The sequence below is a fragment of the Crocodylus siamensis genome, chromosome 3 (assembly GCF_052110815.1).
Source record: "Crocodylus siamensis isolate JL-2025a chromosome 3, ASM5211081v1, whole genome shotgun sequence".
In the NCBI taxonomy this organism is placed as follows: Eukaryota; Metazoa; Chordata; order Crocodylia; family Crocodylidae; genus Crocodylus; species Crocodylus siamensis.
Genome location: NC_143397.1, coordinates 94,110,908 through 94,130,142, shown reverse-complemented (window position 1 = coordinate 94,130,142; position 19,235 = coordinate 94,110,908). Strand labels below are relative to the sequence as shown.

Here is a 19,235-nt window from a genome sequence, read left to right as displayed (position 1 = left end):
ATACCTGAAGTAATCATCCCATTCCAAACTCTGTGGTAGTGCGGTTAGCAGGACTTGTGGTTTCTAGTTTAAAGTTAAATAAGGTGCAACTACATGAACTGGGTTAAATGATTAATGGAGGGAATAGTGTAGACCAGGGATGCCAAACATATAGGCTGTGAGCTAGATTTGGCCTGTGTAACTGGTCCTTCTGTCCTGCTGGTAGTCCAGCGGACGACTGGAAGTTGGGGGATGTGGTCTCCTGCATGGTCCCTGAAATCTGATGGACGTGGCCATCAGCAACAGCCGCATCGACCCTTGCTGCTGCTGCTGCCCCAATCGTATGCTGCTGCACAAATGTGGCTCTGTGCTTTTGCAAGTGCTTGATTTCATGCTGCTGCCCAAAATGCAGCTGCATGCTTTCACTCAGCCTCAGACCCACTGCAGTTGCTGTTGGCCCATGAATCTGGTTTGGAAGAAGCCTTTGCAGTCTGGATCTGGTCTGGGGACCAGAGTGAATTTGACACTACTGGTGTAGACATACCCAAAAATCTCTGCTATACTCTTTGCTTCTTCCTATTATTTGTTTACTGTAGTTGGGGACTTAAGTGAACAAGGCATTTCTTGAGCCCTGCATGATCTTACTATGCCCTCTGCATGTCACCCAGTTTGCACCACTTTCTCATTTAGATCTGAAGGAGAGAGACAAGCACAAATTGATTTATCTTCCTGTCTCACGAGACCATTAAAAATGTTAATATAATCCTCTGCAAAAACCTTAAAGGCTGAAACAGCGAAAAGGAGGGGGAAAGGTTAAGCCTATTACCTGCAAAATGCCAAGCTGTGAACAGTTTGCTTGTGTTCAACAAATATAATGAACGATGTGGCATTTGACTCATGCCAAATAGCAGAAGAACAAAGGGTTTTGGCTTATATCTATTACTGCTAAATCAGTAATGAAACATTTCTTCTCACTCTGCAGAGGGTCCTCAACCCAGCAGATATGAAATGATATAGTGGGCTAGATGGCAACTCCATTGTTGATTATGCCATATCCTGTCTCCCCACCACCACCCACCCGGCTCCATTTTAGATGTATGTAGCTGAATAGCTAAATAACTCTTTTCCTTGGCAGTGCTATTTTCTGGCTCCATGAAAACCATTTTTGAAAATGTAGTCAGAGTGTAAAATGAAACAGGTACAAATATTATAGGTATTTACAATAAAAACGTTACATAAAAAGGTACAGGATTTCACCAGAGGGTGGCCCAAGTACTGTAATTCATTTAAAAACAAGAATCTTTCACCTCAGTGCTCTCCCTGTTCTTTGAAAATAACCTAATTAGAAACAATTCTTTTGAAGGTTATGGGAACTTTAAGAATCTCAGATAGTAATTATGGGGCTGATTCTACCCTTGTCACTTGATTTACCATTTGCTTTCCATATGTACTGTTCCTGATATTTTTTGTCTACATCCTTTTCTGTGAAATGGCTGACTCTCATGTGAGAGAATTTTACAACCCTGGAGCACATTTTGTAGTGGGAAGGGAAGGAAGGGAGGAAAAGACACATTTTGCCCCTTTCCTGCCCTACCATCTCTAAAAAGAAACTGAGAGTGAGGAGTTGACAGTAGTGGATATCAGAAGTTCTCTGATGCACCAGAGCCAGATGGTACAAAACACCTGGAATGGATCTAGACTTAACCTTGTTTTTGTGAAGGTTAAGAACTGCTTCTAGTTCTCTTTTGAATGTGACACTGTAGTGGCTCTACAGAAGCTGTTTTATGAGGCATATTGCTTACTATTATGTAAATATGTACTGTGTACTGAATTCAAACTCTTTTAAAAGGCTCTTTATTTACTGCAGAAACCAAAACTTAGTGTTAAAGAACACAAAATTGTCAACAACTGAGATTTTATTTTAAGTTTGTAAATGCTTGTTATATCTTTGCTTAGACAGTAATGGTGTCATCAAGACCATAATATTCTGTAAAGTACAGCAAATACATGTGGATATGTGCAATAAGGTGTATAGCAAACCATGCATTTGTTAAAGCTTCTTCAGAAACACAAGGATCTTCTCTAATTTCCATTAATGTAATAAGATGGATCAAAATGCTTGATGCTGCAGGGCTAGATTCTGACTAATGCTGTTCACATTCACAAGTAAAAGCTCCTAATTTGGTTACACAGAATGTGTGTACCCCTTATTTTACTCCTTCCCATAAGCAGGTGAGTGGTGTTAACTAGTTACTGACCTCCAGGAACATGAAAAGAATTGACTCAGCTTACATGTGGCAGCCCAAGTTTTTGGAAGTGTGAGTAATCAGGGTATAAACTCTGCAGACTGAGATTATGCTTGCTTCCACATGCAAAAGCTTATGTTTCACTGTTGTTGTCACCCCAGCTGGCTAGATTATCTAGCTGGGATATAATGTCTATCACACACTTTGCAAACACCTTCATTTTGTTGTGAATGAATGCCTCCAAGCAGGTATGTCTGAAGAAAAGTGCCTCCTATGACTACTACTAGGCTAGTAAAGCTGATCCACTATCCACAGCCCAGGGCTGTGTCCATTGATACAATCTATCGCATAGTATTTATATGCTTTGATGCTGTCTATTGGTATAACTCAAACTGCTTCGTGATTGAGGGCACATAACCTTAGCCCTGTTTTACAGATTCAGTAAAGAGAAGCACAGAGAAGTAAACAGGTTAAGTCTGACATACTGCCTTAGCTGAGCAGTGCCTACCGCCATAAGACCAATGAAATTAATGAGGTTACTTTAACTTGAGTTAGGCTATCAAAATTAGAGAAAAAACCCTAAGGTCACCAAGAAGTCTATTGGGCCTCATCAGTGATCAGTCACAATGGGATCATGAACAGCTGGAAGCACTATCATAGGCCATAACTCCTCTTCCTTATCCTTTTAATGATGGTTAACACGTGTAGCCAGGAGCACAAGAATTGATAGACTCTCATGCAAAGGACACACAATGATGTTATAAATGAAGCTGACTAGCACAGTTAAAAAGAAGAACCGGGAGTTCCCTACAGCATTCAGTGCTTTGGTTCAGCCTGCCAGAAAGAGCAGAGTATGGCCCTAGTTCACAAGGAATGGCCCTAGTTTCAAACTTTTTGAAAGTTGGTGTGGGAATCTCAATTATAGCTACTCAGTAAGCTGATCAATTGCCAAATCTGAATTAAAAATTCAACAGTTTGTCTGAGATAAGAGCAGGAAAAAGATCAGTTACTTGTAATCTAGTTTTCCTTCTCTCTGCCATTTTCATACTCAGGCTAGAGAAGTTCAATGTTTGTGTAAGTGAAATATATTTTATAAACCCCCAAATTATTGTCTTTGATACCTCTGTATGAAAGAGGTTGGCCTCAAACAAATTCTACACATTAAGCTTAAGCCCCTGAAAAGAAGGGTTTATAACAGAAATGCTCATATACCCTACAGGGTACTGTTATGCCAATTGAGGCTGACCAGCTATAATTGCTTTATTCCAAAAGCCAATTAAATAGTCCACTTTTTCTATTGACTTTAGAAATTGTGGTAATTTTTAGATAGGCTGAGTGCAGGATTTTCTTTCCGGCATTAAGAAGTCCATTGTTTGGTGATGGAGAGGGTATATGTTGTAAAGAAATGTCTGTGTTGTGTTTCTTGTTTGTCCTTTAAGCATCTCTCTCTCTCTCTCTGCTTATCTCTTATAGAACAATAAGCTCTTTCCCCCTTTAGATTTGATGAGTCAAGTGATTTTTTTATATTTCTCTGTCTATAAACCCAATGATGTCTTTTGAAGCAGAGAGCTTCAGTAGGATAAAATTCAGAAACCTGTGATCTTTATCAGTGAATTGTTTCCTTTGCCTTTTGAGGGATAAGAAAGATCGGCAACATACATGATGATATCTGTGGTAAAATGTGATCCTAGATTGGTCAGAAGAATGTAAGTAAACAAAACCTGTGTTCAAACCTTGCACGGTTACAGCCTAATATGAGTGATTGGAGGAAAAGACACTGAAGTCATTCTAAAACTGCTCCTTTTCCTCTCAAAGGCAATTATCTGCTTTTGTCAGGCTTGGGCTCCCCGAAGGGCCAGTGCAGCGGTATTTTATTAATGATGCTCTGCAGTAAAATGTGTATCAAATTGTGCTGTTCCATTAAATACAAAACCAGCCCTGTTGCCAAAGGTGTGGATGTTTCTCTAGTAACCTTACGCTGAGAGTAACTGTTGCAACTGACCACCTGTTTCACATTTTGCATAGTCAAACAGCAAATGTGCATGCTTGTGCATGTGCCAATATGCTGAAGTTACTTTGCTGAACTGTAAAGTGCTCTAATAAATCTTCAAATCGTCCCTATGTAATTTCTGATAAGTATCAAGCTAGTGATAACAAACTCACCAGTTCATTAACACTGTTGCATTCAAATATTCCAGAAATGGGACATATAGAGACCTGACACTTATCCATCAACTCCGAACCACTCCTGCCTTCTCCTATGCCTACATACACCAGCTCTACCCAAAATATAGCAGATCAAGTTGATGAGCAAGAGGCAGTATGCTCTTCAAGCCCATTAATTTCTTGTCCTTTGTTGAAACTGTCAGATGAATGAGAGATGACAGTTTATATTTGTATTGTATTGCCAATGATTTTGAAGGCAAGGTAGTTTATAGCTCACTCACTGCCGTTAGAATACTCAGCTATTATTTACCTAAAGACTATGCTTAAGTGCTGCAAGGTCATCAAGTCATTATATTATAGATTGTGGAAAAAACATTAGATGTTGTACTCACAGTGTGTCACTTTCCTAAAGATACAATAGTAGGTTAAAAATTAGGTGACATGTATGGTAGGGGAACCTGCACCTGTGTCTGTGCTTGGGTCCCTTCCCAGGTGCTTGGGTCCCTTTCCAGGCCTGTCTCTGCTCCTGTGGTGAGTGCTGGGGCACACTAATTAGGGGTCTGGGCCATGCTGGGGGGGACTCCTTCCTCCCCTCTCACATAAGCATATATTTGATCACCACCCACAGCAGCTCAAGACTCCAGATGCAGCACAGTTCAAGTGCATGGAAGTGTTAACCTAAAATAAAGGCCTTGACATAAAAAAGGCCTTTTGACATAAGTAGCTTGACTCTCATTCAGCAATGGGAGATGTTTATGTGAAATGCAGCTTTGCTAAATCAGGATGAATTAATACTAAGAAATTGGTGAAGAACAGGGAAATAATCTATGGTCTTGGGCAGACAGAGACCCTCTAAGGCAGGGGAAACCAAACAAGAAATAGCTATTGCTATAGAGATATGTGACATAAATACATGACTACAGGAAAATGTGTGTGTTAAGGTAAGAAATTAAGTTATGTAAACAAGACAGGTATAAAATTGTGTAGTGGCTTTGATTCATGGGTAGCTTATTCTGAAGACCCTCAACATTGCTCCTCAGACCAAGAGAATCTACTCTGCACAGGATTTAGACATAGAAACTGGGAACCCCCAGGCAAGACCTCATGGACTGATCAACCACTGATATCATGTTCATTATTTCTTAGGGTGGTAAGCTGTTGCTGGTAGGTGTTGTAAGGCTTTGGGTACCTCTTCATCAGTGCCTTGCCCCCCAGCAGCATCAGGGTGAAACCCTATTCCAGTGCCACCTAGGTGGTTTAGGAACTGCCTCTTTTCTCTCGTGCCATGTTTTTGGTGTTATTGTTGGAGAGGCAGTTCTCTGTCGGGGGCCCGGAGGGGTCTTGACCCTGGGGGTGTCTTTGTGGGGCTCCAAACCTTCCCTTTACCCTACCCTTACCATATCCTCGACCTGAGTAGATGCTGCTCCCCACACTGCTCGCCTTGAAAGGGCTGGGTCTTCCTGGCCATTAACCTTCAGGGGTTCACCCCTTGTCTTCGGGTTGGTTTTCCCCTCTTCTAGAAAATAAATTTGCCCCAGCGGGGGTCAACTGTAACTCAACTGAAAATGCCAGTGCCTGCTGGCAGAGCTCCCAAGATCATCTCTCTCTCTCTCTCCCCCCCCCCAGGGCTCCTTTCTACCTTTGTATCCCTTCAGGGTGCTTGTTTGTCCCCCCTCTAACAGACAGGGGTACTGGGAGTGACCCTGTGCCCCGTTCCTACCAGTTCTCCTGACGTCCCTGCCCCAGAGCCTGTCTGACCTGAGGTCCCATCTTCCTGGTCCTTCTCACCGGCGTCACTCCTCTCCCCCTTCAGGGGGCTTATGGTCTTCCATGCTCTGCCCTTTCCGGGGCTGTCTGAGGATGGTTGTGGGCTTGACAGTTTGCCCTCAGCTACAGTTCCTGAGCTCCTGGTCAGAGCTCTGCCACTCCCCAGCAGCATCCCACCTGGTCCCAGCCCATCAACAGGGCACCTTTGCTCCTGCCGCACTGGTCATGGTCTCCCAGTAGACAGCTGACTCCTTCTGTGATTAGCTGGGACTAGAGCTGCAGCCTCCCAGCTCCAGAGCCAGTGTCTCCCAGATGGTGTGCTGCTCCTCCCTCCCTAGCTCACCATCAACTGGTTCCCCAGCTGCCTTTTGAGCAGAACATGCTGCTTGGGAGCCATGCCCCCAGCTCTTGCTGATACACAGGCTCAGGCAGCTGCAAAACTGTAGAAACTGCACCTGTGTCTGAGTCTGTGCTTGGGTCTCTTCCCAGTTGCTGCCCATCTCTGCTCCTATGATGAGTGCTGGGGCACACTGATTAGGGGTCTGGGCCATCCTGTGGGGACTCCTATCCTACCTCTCACATAAGCATATATTTGTTGACTTAATTATATTTCAGTAGAAGGTATCTATAGTGCTTTATATTTGTATTAGTTTTGAAAAGTCTCAGCCTCTATGCTAAGCCTGATTGTCTGCAGTGTCCTTACTGATAAAAGGTCCATATATTGAAGAGAGGAAATCCTTGTTATTTGATGCACAGACCCCTATAAACTGGTGAAAAATGCAGGCAACCAGGTAAAGGTTGTTTAAACCATAGAAATAGGAAATGGGCAATCATTGAGAAAAGTCATGTGGACCTAGTAGAATAAGGCACTTACTGAAGTGCTGAGGTTTTGGTAGAAATAATTGGAAATTCACCATGCAACAAAAAACCAATTTCAGACCACGGTGTGTCTGATATACAATATTGGACCACAGAGGATAAATGTTCCTTCTTTGAGCAATTGGTCCAAAGGAAATTTGGAATTTGTCCATGGAGCCCAAGTGTTTTTCAGGGCTCAGATGCCTCATAACAACCGTGTAAAGAATCTGAGGTTAATTCTACTACACCAAAAATAGCCAAAAAGAAAAAGAAGGCAGGAGCAATTTGGGCTTTATGAAAAATTAGTCCAAACTCAAAAGAAGGAAATTGATGACGTAGTCTAGGAAAAGGACCAACTTAAGAGTAAGTTAGAAAAGGATAAAACACAGTTTTGTGGTCTAATTGCCAAGCAGTTGCACACTGCCATATTACAAAATACAGTGGTACAGTGTATGGAGTAGAAGCAGAAAGCCTATGAATTGTTAGGCCTAGAAAATGAGAAACCGCAAGAGCAGGTAGAAAAATTAAAGGCAGACATTGAGGTAGTCATTCAAAAGAAAATCAAAGGTACAGGAACAGAGGAATTCCATAAGGACTGTCAAAAAAGATTGCACAGTTACAAGGGATGTTAAAGACCAAACTGGGGGTGATAAACAGCCCATACATTGAGGAAAGGTAATCCTTATTATATACAGAGATAAGAAACTGGTGGAGAATGCGGGCAACTGAGGTACACAGGAGTGAAAGGTAAATTGTTCTGGGATATAATTTTTTTTTAAAAACCCATGAGTATGGTTTGTGGAAGGGTCTAGTTATTATTGAGAAGATAGAGCAAAAACAGGTCTCAGGGTGATATAAGTTAGTGATGGTCAAAAGGGGTCATACTTCCCATTCAGCTCAAGTTGCAGAAATAGCAGCAGTTTTACAGGTTGGAATAATCGGGTGGATAGTTTGCCAAAGGAGGCTGCCCTATTGACTACATTTGAAAATAAAAAGGTTGCTATCACCACTCAGACATGATCTAAAGAGTTCAATATGACCCTTGATTTAGCCACCTTCCAAGAAATAGATGAGGAGTTACAGATTTCAAGAAATCAGGGCAGGATCAGAAAGGTAAAGATTTAATATCTGAGAAAGATGGACTAATATGGGTCCAATAAAAAAAAAAGGAGGGGGTAAGATGGATTGTTCCAAAACCAAAGGAGATTTCATTAAATTTGTACATGAATAAGGTCATTTGACAGTATAAAAACACAATAAATAAAATTAAGGAAATTGCTTGATGGCCTGGTATTAATAAGGAGGTGCAGAATCAGTATTATAATTATTTATTTCTTTCACCAGTAAATGCTGATTTCCAAATTTAAAAGGGGCTAATGACGCATTAATGGATTAAAGAGCCCTGGGCTAGCATTCAAATGAATTATATTGGCCCCTTACATACTACAGCAAGAGAAAATAAGTATTGTCTGGTAGTTTTAGATCCATTTACAAAATGGATTGAGGCCATCCCAACTAAGGCTAACACTGTACAGAAGACAGCTATTCAGTTGTTTCATATAGTCTTTTTCTATTGGGGAATTCCACAACAAATTGATTCTGACCAAGGTTACGATTTCACTGGGTGGGTGATACAAGAACTGTGTAAAGTCTTAGGAATTGAGCAACAATTTCATATTGCAAGACACCTTCAATCATCCAGACAGATTGAGAAGGCTAACCGGACCATTAAAAGCCCTCTCTGTAAGATTGTGCAGGTTTCTGGTAAAGACTGAGACCAGAAACTTCCAATTATTCTATTGGCCCTTTGGAACACAAAGGTCATATGAGGTCACGACCAGATGGAAAATGTGTACCCCTGAGCAATAGTGGTTTGGACTTGATATGTCAGATGGATTTAAAAACAGTTATAGATCAATGGGTATAAGCATTGATAAAATAACTAACTGAAATTCAAAGAGATGTTGCTATTCAATTCGGACTCATTTTAACACTGCCACAGCAATTAAAGTCTCATCCAGAATTGCATGCTATGCTAAAGTTTATTAGAAGTTATAATCATGAAACTGTTGTGCAGGTAATACATAATAATCAAAAGGTATTGAAAGTATAAGAAAAGGTATAAGAAACTGCATGGTATTCTCAGTAGGAAGTTTTGTTAGGATGGAGTCCTGCTGCCCACGGTTTTCTTTACATACTTCTTCACCCCATTATGGTGATAACTGGCATCCAAATTATAATAGTATGCTCTACAGTAATTTTAGTCTGCTGGATTTGAGGACTAACTAACTAAACAAGCTATGGAAGATGCATATTTGGTGTAGAGCTAACCCCCATTTTGGGCCTGGACAGGATGAAGAGTTGTACACTCCATGAAGACAAGGTACATCAATGTGATAACAAAGAGGGCACTTGTTAGCCTAAAATAAAGGCCTTTTGACATAAGAAACAACTTTGAAAATAAGATCATCCAGCAATGGGAGTTATTTGTGTGAAATGCAGGTTTGCTAAATCAAGATGAATTAAGAATACTAAGAAATAGGTCAAGGAAATGAGTAAAATCCTCATTGTTTGATACACAGATGTGACAGAAAGAAGTGGGGGCTGGAATGTGAGGGAGCTTGGTAAGTATGTGCAAGACTGTTCTACAGGACTTCCCTCCACCTGCCAGTTGGTAGCGGGGCATACTTTATCTGGGAAATAATGAGGAATGGTCAGAAAATTAAAAGGCTGTGTAATCCAGGGACTGCCAATCCAGCGTCCTAAATTCTGCCTCTAGGCTGTGCCACTGGTATGATTCTGAAGAAGTCCCCTCCCTACTCTTCACCCTGGATTTATCTGCCACATTGATTATCTAGTCTATTTAGATTATCAAACTCTAGAGGAAAGGCTGTTTCTTATTATAATAAAAACTGCCTCTGTATCATTATTTTAAGATGAGGAAACAAGGCTCAGGTAGCTAAGAACATTACTTTATAGCTTTCATCCCACCCCTGGGTCCACTGCAAACAAAATAAGCTACATTCACTTATGCCGACTGTGCTGCACTAGCAATTGGCACCAAGGCAGAATGGGCAGCTCAGTACAGACCAAAGCACACCCTCTTCCCCAACCCCAAAATGGAGATTATGGCTCTGAAGTGCGCACATAAAGGGCCATTCACTCCATGCCATCTACTTGGCCTGTTTACCAGACTTGTGCACCTAGAGAGTGCAGATGAGCAGAGCTTATATTTTTCAGTGGCAGAACCAGGATCAGGAAAGAAGCCATATAGATATGCCCGAAGCAGCTTGTCATAACACCCAGCAGGCCCCTGAGAGAGACAGTTCCCTGTCCATTAATCCACAATGCCTCCCTCAGTTTGCACATAATTTATCAAAATGGTGTATATACAAACGGGGCTGTGTTCTTATCTGGCTCTGTTAGATGTTGCCAAATAAGAAACAATCTGTGATTCCTCCCTTTTCTCCCTAGCAGTACAGAGAGGAATCAATACAGGCATTGAATGAGGTAGGTTCCTTTACCAAGACTCCCTATTGTAGAGCCCCTACATGCTGGCCAGCTGTATAGGTTTAATGTTGGGGGGACAGGGTTTAGTTTCAATGTAGTACTTAGGTCTGTAATAACTGGAAGGAATGTTCTGTAGGTTCCTCACCATTATCAGTCACACACCCAGAGGAGTTCCGGTGTTTGGAACTGAAGCTGTCTAGTCTGGGTTTTACAAACCGTGTAAAGCTTACAGTTCATTCAAACAAATGTCACCTTATGCCTAGTTGCAAACTGTTTACAGAAGGGGTTTCATACTGCATCAGTGGGATTTGCTACCTTAATCTCATAATAATTTTTGCCTCCTTGATTGGATTAGGTTAACCATCAAAAGAAGAAAAATGTAATGGAGTTATTATCAAGTTTGTTGATAATTTTAGTAAAAATTAAACTTTTTTAGAGGTTTAATCATCTCACAGATCTTAGCAGAGATTTATATTCCTTCGTGTAAAAAGTCCATGATAACCAAAACCTGTAACAAGGATGCCATTCTATATTTAATTCTATCGATTTGGATTCCTTATGGGTTTAATAATTGTATCAGTCTTCAAAACTTTTCCTTGAGTGTAGGCCTTTGATTCTTTCATTGAGAGGATCCAACACACAGTGTGAGTTCTAGAAATATGATTTTTTTTGGTGGGGGGTGGGGGGGAGGAGGTTCATAGTCTTATTTCTATTTTTTTTAATTGTTACATGAATTTAAAGGTGTCAGTCCTTGGGACTGAGACTTTCTGTTTATTCACAGAATAGCTATTATCTTCAGTTTCTCATACTGTCCCACAGTTTTGCCTTGCTTGTAATCAAAGAAGATGCAAGAGTGGGAAGGTAGCTCATTTTCTACGTTCATTTGTCTTGGATTCTTATAGGAAGATCAGCAATGGTAGTGATAGGATAAAATATCTGGTAAGAACTACAGTGTGACTACCAGATTCACATATTGTATAATAGGTCAATAAATAATTGTTAAATAATGATTTTAGCCACTGTAATTTAACCTGTTAGATTTGGACTGTCAGTAAAGAAGTGTCTGTCCCTCTATTTGTTCCCTCCAAAGTTCCTTAACTTTTCTCTTTCATTTATCAAACTCAGATAAGCCATACCTCAGTACTGACTGAGGGCTTATACTTCTCTTTCTTTGTAGAGATACATACCATAAAATTCATGCTAAAATAAATATTACTTTTCCTTTCAACCATTATAAACTCCTTGGACTTGATCTGCCAAGGGCTGCATTTTGGCTTCAGTTCAGTGAAGTAGATGCTGAAAGTGTAAGCACACAAATAGTCCCATAGACTTCACTATCATTATTAACAGTGCTTAAGCACTGTTTTTACTGTGGTTTGTGTTAAATCCCTAAGTTTGAACCCATGCCTTGTAACTGCTGTCTAGAGCCTGGGAGAAGGGTTATGATTACATTATGTAAACCCTGTGCCAGTGAACAAGTTGGATTGTCAATAAAAAAATGTTCCTGGGTTGGTAACCCATGATACACTGCAGAGATTACTGTATGTTAAGGTTTCTTATACCAGTACTTGCTGTTGCCACAACTCCAAATATTTTTCTAAACATAGCTGTTGTAATTAGCATTAGCAATAAATATGATGTTGTTGCCCCTTTATGAGCATTAAAAAGACATTCTGTCCTCTTCATTAGTCATTCAAAAAGCTTGCCTAGGCTTGTACGTTTTACTACAAACAGGCAATCTGCTGAATTTAGAGATTACAGTTTTTCCTATGTAGGTTAAAGGAGGCTAGGGAGCAGTGTGATGCAGTATATATTAAAGAAACCAGGAGGCATATACAAGGCAAGCACAGTATGAGAAATGTACTGAGGATACCAACACATCTGGGAGTAGTCTAATTAGTTGGCTGAAGATGTTGCTACATTAGTTGTATACTCAGCATGTTCTTTGTACAGCAGGGATGTTACGTCAGCAGTACAATCACAGAAAGATAGCCCCTGGTGACTGGTTAAGTTGTCTGTAAATTACAGGTTAAGCCTGTCCTTTTGCTTGAAACTGACTTCTTGTAGACATGCTGAACTGGAACTTTCAGAGTCTCTAGATTCTCCAAAAATGGATGTATAAGCTCTAATGGTGTTCATTTGTTACAACTGCAGTATGGAAGATAAAAATGCTTACATGCAGTCTGCAAGGCCCATAGGCAATAAACACAAAACTGCATGCAATATGTTTGGCCTGTTTCTACCATATTGCCACATTTTAAGAAGATTTCTATGCAGCATGAATTTAAAAACATAGAGCTGTATAGGTTTTTTCTTTAATCATAACCATTTTCTCTTTTTAAAAATTCTTTCCTCACTTTTGCACAAAACAAAATCCAAATGCATCTGTAATTATATGCTGACTGCATATAACACTAATTATTGTATTTGCTTTAAATTGATAGCTGCTTAAAGAGGAAAGATACACTTAGGACCAAACACTAGACTGAATTTCAGGAGACATGCTTTCAGTTTCTGGCACTATCTTAGACTACTGAGTAATCTCGGATGAGTTTTAGGTATAAGCCATGGGGATTCATAGTTCTTCTTTACTTGGTTCTGGTTAGGCCTCATCTAGAGTATTGTGTGCAGTTTGGGGCTCCACATTTAAAAAGGACATGAAGAAGTTAAGGTGTGGCCAGAGGCACAAGACATAAGTGATAATGGGCTTGGAAGGCATGCCATATGAGGAGAGTTGAAAGGAATAACCACATTCAGCTTGCAGAAAAGTGGATGTGATAACAGTCTTCAAATATTTGAAGAACTGCCATAAAGAAGTGGGAGAAAATCTTTTCTCCATTATTGCAGAGAGTAGGATGTGTGCCAATGGGCTGAAGCTGCAGCAAAGTAGATTTAGATTGGATATCAGGAAAAACTTTTTCACTGTTAGAACAATGAGGTAGTACCTAGCTAGAACAATAGGCTACCTAGTGAAGTTGTGGAATATCTTTCATGTGGAGGTTATCAGCAAGAGGTTGGATAAGCATTGGTCAGGTAGTCTGCAGAAAGAGCAACAGTTGGATTCTCAGGACCCTTCCCTCCTCCCCCAAATCATTGGAAGATCACAAGAAGAGCTCTGCAGCCCAGAGCATGTGAATATGGGAGAGGAACATGCTTAACAGAAAGAGGATGAAGCAGAGCTCCTCAACTGACTTAGTTACAAAAGATTAAAGGAGGTGGGATAAGCTTATGGAGTGGATAGGGTTACAGAAAGGGGCATTATGCCTCTCCAGTTAGTGTGTGGGATGTGTTGAGTTGTGCTTGCAGTCCTCAGTTTGCAGAGCTGAGTGGAGGGTGTTTGTTTCTTATCATGCTCCTGCTTTGCTGGTGGCGACATGGGGCTAGGAAGGATTTTTTTCCACCCTTAGGGATTCACCTTCCTCAGAAGCACTGGTTGTTGCCAGTAGCCAAGGATTGGGGTTTTGATTTGAGTGTGCCAGTACTCCTGTTGGGATTAAAAAGTGGAGGTTCAGGTTAGAGACTGTTACATCTACTAAGGGTCAGACCAATAGCCACATTTGGGAAGGAAGGAATTTTACCCTGTGGTCATATTGCCATAAACTTTGGGTGTTTTCTCCTTCCTCTCTAGTGGATCTTCTTTGGATGCATCAAGATTATCTTAACTCTTGCAGTTGCAGGACATTGATAGCTCTCCTCCCCTTTCATGGGACATTTCATCTGACATGCCTAACCCAGAGTCATATATCTTGGAATTCCAGCAGACTAATGACCTTGGGGTCAGAGGCCTGGAGCTTCCAGGATTCCTTGCTTTGAGGCAGACCTGACAGCCTATTGTCTGGGGCTACAAACCCTAGAAGTGTGGATTCCCTAGCCTGGGAGCAGTCTACAAAGGATCCAGGCTGTTTGTCAGCACACTTTCCTGGATTTGACAAAAACTCATTGAACCAGCAAGTGTTTCAAATAAAACAGTTTGGCTTCAAGAAACTGGTATTTTCCAGTGAAACTTAATTTTGCTGGAAATTTCTGAACAGCTCTATGAAGCCCTTCTGAAAATCAGGTGGATAACCACTGTGGATTTCAGTTCCCCATCTGTAAAATATTTCTGTATTGCACAAGGCTATTGTGAAGATCAAAGAATGTTTATGAGGTGCTGAAGAGCTGCCTCCTTACTTTTATAGTGTGATTAAAGGCAAACTGTGTACTGAATTTTTCTCTTCCATGTCCTTAGGTCCAGATTCTCAGGAAGTATAAACAAGTCTAGCTTTGTTCCAACTGCATCTTCTGATATAGTAAAGGAATAAGGTTGAAAAAGCAAGAAGTTAGATAAGCCCCACCTCCATGTGAAGCTAGAAAAGCCATAGCAATGAAAATATTTCTGTGGATAGAAACTCTCGGATAATATAGAGATTCTTTCTCCAGAGCCCATGGATTACTGATACCATCTTATTATATCATTGTATCAGTAGTATTTATAAGGTGCATGTTCCAGCTCAAGGAATTATACAAATTATGATCTTGATCCTGCAAGTAGCTTCTCTTGTTTTGGTTTCAGTGCAAGTGTTCAAAAAGGCAACATTATTTGTATAAGAAACAAATATCTTGGTAAATAAATTTCCTAACAAAAGACTTGAGAATGCAATTCTGTGAGTGGCTTTTAGGTACAGCATTCCAAAAAACATCCCCTGTAATATTTTCAGCTTCATATTTTCATTCGTAAATTGTAGCTAATTCTAACAAGGTGTGTTTACGTTTAATATTTACATTTTTTCCTACAGCAGGGCCAGTCAGATTTTGGGCCTCAGACAGTGAATTTCTGAGGGTATACAGGACATAGGGCAATCACTTTCCTTGCTTTTAATTTAAAAACTTTTCACTGGATGTCATACCTGGGGGTGATGTGCTTTGACTATGGGTTGTTGCCGCTTGCATTCTCATTGCTAGTGGAATGGATCAATCTTTTCATTGGTTTCTGTCCAGGCAATCATAGAATTATAGAGACTAAGGTGGAAGGGACCTCGGAAGTTCATCAAGTCCAGCCTCCTGCCCCAGGAGCAGGAAAAAAGCAGGAATCATAGGATCCCAGAATGATAAACATCCAAATGTCTCTTGAAGATGTTCAAAATAGGTGCTTGAATCACCTCTGGTGGCAGTCTATTCCAAACTGGGGAGCGGACAGTAAAGACATTTTTCCTGAAACAGTCATGGAGGAGTTTGTGACCATCCAACCTTGTCATCCTTAGGGGCACTCTGGTGAACAGACATTCCCCAAGATCCTGATGAGCACCCCAATAAACTTCTAGGTGGCCACCAGATCACCCCTGAGCCTGTGCTTTTCCAGGCTGAAGAGTCCCATAGCTCTTAGCCTCTCATCATAAGGCCTGTTTTCCTGACTTTTGATCATGCACTGCTCTGCACTCTCTGAAGCTTCTCCACATCCCTTTTGAATTGTGGAACCCAAAACTGGACACAGTACTCCAGCTGCGTCCTCACCAAGGCCGAGTACAGTGGCAGAATGATGTCTTGGGATTTGCTTAAGAAGCATCTATGGATGCAAGCCAGCATTTTGCTCGCTTTTTTTGCTGCAGCATCACATTCAATGCTCATGTTCATCTTGTGGTCAATCATGACCACCAAGTCCTATTTGTCCATAGTGCTAGCCAGCGTAGCACTGCCGAGCCTTATAAGCATGCTGCGGGTTTTTCTTCCCAAGGTGAAGAACCTTGCATTTTTTAGTGTTAAACACCATCAGGTTCTCATCTGCCCATTTGCTGAGCCTGTCAAGGTCAGCGTTGATCACCCTCCTATCCTCAAGTGTGGACACTTTACCCCAGAGTTTAGTATCATTGGCAAACTTGGCCAGTCTGCTTCTGATACCAATGTCCACATCACTAATGAAGATGATGAATAGTGTTGGCCCAGGGACAGAGCCTTGAGGGACCCCACTGGTCACAGGACACCATGACGATTGACTTCCATCAACCACCACCCTCTGAGTCCAACCACAGAGCCAATACCCTAGACAGTGGATTGCGGTGATGCTGAGGCCACAGTTAGCCAGTTTTGCCAAGAGGTGATCATGGGATACCAGTTTGAAGGCTTTTTTAAAGTCAAGATATAGGACATCAATCTCATCTCCCTTGTCCAGGTAATAGGTCATTTGCTCATAAAAGGAAATAAGATTGGTCAAGCAAGACCTAAGCACAACAAACCCATGCTGGCTATCCCTCAAGATGCTGCCATGAGTCAGTCTGTCAAGGATGGCCTCTTTGATAATCTTTTCTAAGACCTTCCCCAGGATAGAGGTCAGGCTGATGGGCCTGTAGTTTGCTGGATCCACTTTCCTCCCCTTCTTGAAGATAGGCAACACATGGACTTCTTCTAGTCTTCAGGCACTTCACCAGAGCACCAGGAGTTCTCAAAGATCCGTGCCAGTGGCTGAGCTATGATGCTTGTCAGCTCCTTGAGTACCCTGGGGTGTAAGCTGTCAGGGCCAGCTGACTTGAAGGTGTCCAGCCTCTCAAGGTGTTTCTTCGCAAGGTCAGCATTGATGGAGGGTAAGGAATCATCCTCACCCAGGCATTCCTGTCCTGTAGTGCCTTGGGACTGGTGAAAAACCAATGCAAAGTACCCATTTAGCAAATTGGCTTTTTTTCTGGATGTCAATTGTCCCATCTGATTTAGTAGTGGTCCTGTGTTGCCCTTGCTTTTCCTCCGACTCCCACATATCTAAAAAAGAACTTTTTATTGTCCTTAATACTTCTAGCTAGCTGGAGTTCCATTGCAGTCTTGGCTTTCCTGGTTCACTCCCTGCAGTTCCAGACCAGTGCAGAGTATTCCTCCTTGGAGGTGGATCTAGTCCTCCATCCTTTGTAGGATGCAGGTGGTCCGCTAGTTCCTTGGAGAGCCAAGGGGGCTGCTGTGCCCTTTTGTTGCCTTTTGTCCAAGATGGAATAGACTTTGCTTGTGCATCCAGAATCTCTCACTTGAGGAGCAACCACTCGTCCTGAACTCCCCTCCCCTTTGCGTTGTGGTCCTTTAGGGCATCACTGACAAGCCTCCTGAGCTTGTCAAAGTCAGCTTTCCTGAAGTTGAGGACTTCTGTATTTCTGACTGACTTGCCAGCTTTACAGCAGATGGTGAAGCTGATCAGCTCATGGTCACTGTCACCCAGCTTCCCTTCGATCATTAGGTTGCTGATTAGGTTGTCCCTCGTTGCCAGTATCAGATTGAGCAGTGTTTTCCCTCTCTTTGCCCCATAGTAAGACAATCATTTTTCTTGCTTATGCTTTAGGCTAGCACTGCCACATTGTCATTGCCACATTTATATTCAGCATTCAGACTTCTAAACCCACTGAAGAAAATACATGGCAAACTCCAGTGATTTAGATAGAAGGTTCACTGTTTCATTTTTTTATAGCTTAAGGAGACACAAAAATGTCTTACCTTTGAGAAGAAGAAACAGGGTGTGACTCACTGAGTTGAATGGCATCAATAAAGGTATAATATATGGAAACACAAAACATATCTACTTATGGATGGAGAAAGACAATTTGGTTTCAGTGGAAAGCTTTCTCTGGGGAAAAATTGAGAGTTCAGGCCTCCAGTCAATGCCCAATGACTTTGTTTTTTTCATAGAAAATTGTGCCTGTACATACTTGCAATGTAAACTTCCAAAAAGTTAAGGGCTGGAATGTGGTAAGACTAGCATAGTTGCAGAATAGGCAGCGTGAAGATACTTTTGTATGACAGTGTTGAAGTTTAGTGGATCACCATAGCTTCTGGAGCAGCTGGGAGGGTTCTTGGATGTGTTGAGATATTTCCCATGGAGCCATAGTTCTGACCTCTGCTGAGTACCTGATAGCAGAGATTGCACAATGTTGCACTTTGAAACATAGTGCTTACATGTTTCCCCTCCAACTATATTAGCAGGGGAACCATGGAAGAAATGATTGTTTGGGTAAGAAAATCTTGGGAGATTGATGGAAAAGATTCCCGTGAGTCAATGTTGGAGATTCTTTTTAGTACGGAGTGTTCAGCAGTGTCAAAACTGCCAGTGTTGTGTGGGATGCATATGTAGTAGCATTATTTGGTCTGGACTTGGAAAGGGCCATCCAATATTTTACTGAGAGCAGTATTAGTAGAACAAAGAGAGCCAAAACTCTGGAAGGGCTCAGAGGTGGAGATACAGGAAGCAAAGCATTGTGGACACTATAGTTCATCACTGTAGTTCTAGTGTTGGACTAGAAATGTACTAGTAATTTTCCTAGTAGAAGGAAAGCAAGGGTGAAGAAAGCATTAAAATAACTTTCTTTTAATGAATGGTAGCAATCCAAGGAAGTGTAGGCAGTTCAGACAAATGTCCCCTTCCCACTGCTACAACTGGGAAAATAAATCTGGGGGGGTCAAGTAGCCCCCTTGCCCTCTGCTCCCCCAACTTGTTCCCCCTGCAGCCCCTCCCCCCATTCCACATTCAGACCCTGCTATCCCTAAGCACATGGAAATGATGGGCAAAGTTGAGAACACTGACCTTAAAATAAACATATAGGCAAATTACTACATGTACTCATATATTTAGTTCATCCAGAATTGATGTATTTTTTACCTTTTTTGAAACCGCTGCCAGATTTAGCACAGGTACTCCAAAAGCACACATTTGAGCAGCACTTTTTTACCTACTTATACACAGTACAAACTATGCATATTACTTCA

The 19,235-nt window shown here is 41.5% G+C and overlaps 1 protein-coding gene across 2 annotated transcripts in view; it reads left to right on the top strand.

Moving 5' to 3' along the window:
- The window catches only part of LINGO2 (leucine rich repeat and Ig domain containing 2), a 958,258-nt gene that overhangs the window by 592,899 nt on the left and 346,124 nt on the right, over positions 1–19,235 (top strand). The window lies entirely within an intron of this gene.